The following is a 4,546-nucleotide window of genomic DNA, read 5'->3' as shown; positions in this document are numbered from 1 at the left end:
CGAAGCAGCCGAGAACGCGTGTTCACACACACGCCGACCCAGCGCCCCTGCTGGGGACCTGAGGAATTTTCGGTACAAGTGTAGTGACATAGAATGGTCACTACTGTGTCGGCCTGTACGAAGGCTGGGGGCCTCAAGGGGGTGCCTGGGGGGTCACGTGGTGGAGGGATCCGGACCTTCCCAGAGGTGGGGGAAGAGAGGCGTGTCCTGGGAAGGGAGGCGTGGCCTGAAGAGAGCCAGCCACGCCGGGGCGGAGCCAGCCACGCCAAACCAGATATAAGCGTGGTGTGAACGCAGAGCGAGGCTGTTGTACTGTACTCCGAAGTGAAGACATCATCGGTCGTCAAGTCCCGAGTCGTCGTCCTGGGCCAGGCAGGCCGTTGCCTGCCTGGTCCAGTCTGTGTCGCGTTCCAGAGTGTTAGTGAGTTGAGGAAGGTGGTCACCACCTCATGTACAGCGTTATGTTATTTACCGTTTAATAAATAGTGTTGCCTCCAAGCTGCGTGTGTGTGCACCTAATTCGGTCTTACTACACAAGGAACGCAGCACCTCGGAAGTCGCTAACTCAACAGTTAGCAAGAATTATTCTTTGGTTCTTTTCGGTTAAGTCACGTCTAAAAATAAAATAAAATAATAAATTAAAATGACATATTACGACGTTTCGATTGCAACACAAGCAATCATCATCAGGTATAAAAGAAATAGCAACAAAAAATCTAACTAGAAAACTATAGACAGACATACAAGCAGACAGACATCACAACAGCACACAGCGAGATGACACACATCGGCACAAAGAGAGGGGTCGTTTCTGTGACGGTCCCTTAAATATAGAGAGGGGGGGCGGGGACGGAGAGAGGGAGGGGGCAGAGAGAATTAGCATATCAATGAGTGTACGGCCACGTACTCCTGTTGCAAGTAAGATGACAATGTGGAACGGGCACGCAAAATTGAAAATTAGGAGACAGGCATACGAAAATTTAATAACCTAGCAAAATATCGAAATGTGATGTAATACAACACAGAGAGTCGGTTAACACACAATTAACGCATAGCCTGGTTGATTACGTGTTTCAGAATTTGCTAAGTTAGAATTTTAAGTGTGAAAATTCCGAAGAGAGGACACAGGCAGAGAGAACAAATAGTCAGAAAGAAAAAGGATAAGCTTAAAACTTCCCCGTATAAGTGGTTCAATCTTAATTTAGGAGCTTTCGTGACTGCAGGAATTATTCTTTGGTTCTTTTCGGTTAAGTCAGGTCTAAAAATAAAATAAAATAATAAATTAAAATAACATATTACGACGTTTCGATTGCAACACAAGCAATCATCATCAGGTATAAAAGAAATAGCAACAAAAAATCTAACTAGAAAACTATAGACAGACATACAAGCAGACAGACATCACAACGGCACACAGCGAGATGACACACATCGGCACAAAGAGAGGGGTCGTTTCTGTGACGGTCCCTTAAATATAGAGAGGGGGGCGGGGACGGAGAGAGGGAGGGGGCAGAGAGAATTAGCATATCAATGAGTGTACGGCCACGTACTCCTGTTGCAAGTAAGATGACAATGTGGAACGGGCACGCAAAATTGAAAATTAGGAGACAGGCACACGAAAATTTAATAACCTAGCAAAATATCGAAATGTGATGTAATACAACACAGAGAGTCGGTTAACACACAATTAACGCATAGCCTGGTTGATTACGTGTTTCAAAATTTGCTAAGTTAGAATTTTAAGTGTGAAAATTCCGAAGAGAGGACACAGGCAGAGAGAACAAATAGTCAGAAAGAAAAAGGATAAGCTTAAAACTTCCCCGTAGAAGTGGTTCAATCTTAATTTAGGAGCTTTCGTGACTGCAGGAATTATTCTTTGGTTCTTTTCGGTTAAGTCACGTCTAAAAATAAAATAAAATAATAAATTAAAATAACATATTACGACGTTTCGATTGCAACACAAGCAATCATCATCAGGTATAAAAGAAATAGCAACAAAAAATCTAACTAGAAAACTATAGACAGACATACAAGCAGACAGACAGTGTGTAAGTCCATGTGTGTGTGTCTTTTTCAATCGGACAACGCCCCGTGTGTGTACGTACAATTGTTTGTGTGTGTGTGTCAGTCCATTTGTGTGCATATCTGTCGCTGTGTGTGTTTTAGTCCACGTGTGTGTAAGTCCATACGTATGTGTTTCACTCGAGGTGTGTGTGTAAGTCAATGCGTGTGTGTGAGTCGATGTGTGTGCATGGCTCCATCTGAGTGTGTAAGTCAATGTGCGTTTGTGTGTCTATGTGTGTCCGTCGATGTGTGTGTGTGTTAATCCATGTGTGTGTATCTAAAGTAGATGTCTGTGTGTCACAGTCCATATGTCTATGGGTGTGTAGGGAAATGTGTGTGTCAGTCTATGTAAGTGTGTGTAAGTCCATGTGTGTGTGTGTCTTAGTCGATATGTGTGGGTACATGTGTGTTTACATCAATGTGTTTGTGAGTCCACGTATGTCTGTGTGTGAGTCGATGTGTGTGAGTCATTGTATGTGTGTACGTCGATATATGTGTTTGTAACTCCATGTGTGTGTATCTGAAGTGCATGTCTATGCGTGTGTGAGTCCATATGTGTGTATGTGTAAGTCCATGTCTTTGTGTGTGTGAGTCGATATGTCTGTGTGTCAGTCCATGGCCGTCTGTGTTAGCCGCTTTGTGTGCATGGCTCCATGTCAGTCAGTGTAAGTCCATTTCTTTGCGTGTCTGTAGGTCCATGTGTGTATGTAAGTGAATGTATGTGCTTTTTGACCTGCTCAAGGCCTATGCTACCATCAGTAGGCCTGGCCTCTGGGTTGTTCTTCATGCTTTCGGAGTCCCTCAAACTTTGCTCACGATCCTTAAGGACCTTCATTTTGGTGAGCGGCCCCTCGTCAAACTACGTGGCCGTCAGTCAGAGCCATTCCCTCTACACCTTGGGGTGTGAAAGGAATGTCCTCTGGCTCCACATTATTTAACATCTTTTTACCACGTAGTTCGTGAAGACTTCAATGGCTGTTCCCGAGGAATTACCATATGGTACAGATACAATGGGAGGTTGATCGATGCCCGGGTGCGGTCAAGGGATGCCTCCCTACTGCTCAACCATGTTATGTATGCCGATGCTCTGGTGATTGCTGCTCACTGCGGCTGAACCTGGAGCTTGCCAATAAGAGGTGGGGCCTTACCATTAGCCCCACCAAAACTAAGCACCTGCCTGCGTATTTTGTACCATCGAACAATCCACCCCCACAACTCACAATTGGTGATGCGGCAGTTGTGGAGAGATTGCCGAGATTCCAATACCTGCCCAGTGTGCTCATGACCGGCTCCGGTTAAACAGCAGAGGTCTCACTCCAAATCAGTGGAGCGGCATTATTTTTTCATCAGTTGCGTAATGCTGTGTGGAAGCTACCTGGTCTTTCGCTCCGCATGAAGCTCCAGGTCTTCTCGGCCACGGTAATTCCCTCCCTTCTCTACGCTTGCGAAACATGCACCCCCCTAATGGAACATCTTCGCCAGTTAGAAACATTTAGGCTGGCCTGCTAACGATCTTTTCCTGGATTTAACCATATATGTGTGTGTGTGCGTCTAAGTTGATGTGTTTCTATGTGTGTGGGTCAATGTATGTGTGTTAGTCCATGTGTGTATCTTCCTTTTTCGCCCAAGCAACGCCGGGTACTGACCGCTAGTTCTTTATATATAAAAGTCTCCGTGCGCTCGCTTGCGAGGGATTTGGCTCACAAACGATGGGGTTTACATCAAAACTTTTTTGCCAGCCAGCACGCCCTAAGCCCCGCGGTGGGAATAGGCTACAGTCAAACCTTGGTATACTCATTTGTTTTTTCGGTAAAGTAACGTATGTAGAAATAAAATAAAAATTTAACTAACTAAAATTAAATTAAAATAAATCACGACGTTTAGAACGCAACACAAGCGATCATCAGGTGGAAATGGGGTAAAGCACATAGCGAGGGAATACATAGGGGGACATCACGCACATTGCATATAGAGAACGGTAAGCTGAGGCAAATACAACAAGAAGATGGGAGACGAGAAACCCAACAAACCTTTGAAACATAATGCGATGCAAAACCAGTCGGCCAACAACACAGACACCAACCTGGTTGGCCACGAATTTCAAAAAACTGCTAAATTTCTGGTTCATCTTCTGGGTTGAACATGCCAACATAGACAGAGTGAACAGATATGAGGTACAAGGTAGCAGAGATACATATACAGAGAAGAACACACAGGGAAATATGTTTTGAGCAGCACAGAGGGACAACCAGAATAACACCACACCAAGAGACACACACATGGAGACACACGTAGAAAGATGCCTGGAGAGATAACATACGGGGAATTATATAGGCTGCAGAGATGGGGGGAAGGGGCGAAGAGAAAACAACAAAACGTGGGAAAACAATAGGAGACCTACACTAAGGGAGCACATGGGAAAAGGGGCACAAAACAGAAACGCAGGGAAAAAACCGAAACGGAGACAGACTACGGTAAACAA

The sequence above is a fragment of the Lampetra fluviatilis genome, chromosome 78, assembly GCF_964198595.1.
Source record: "Lampetra fluviatilis chromosome 78, kcLamFluv1.1, whole genome shotgun sequence".
NCBI lineage: Eukaryota > Metazoa > Chordata > Hyperoartia > Petromyzontiformes > Petromyzontidae > Lampetra > Lampetra fluviatilis.
This window is presented reverse-complemented; position numbering follows the sequence as displayed.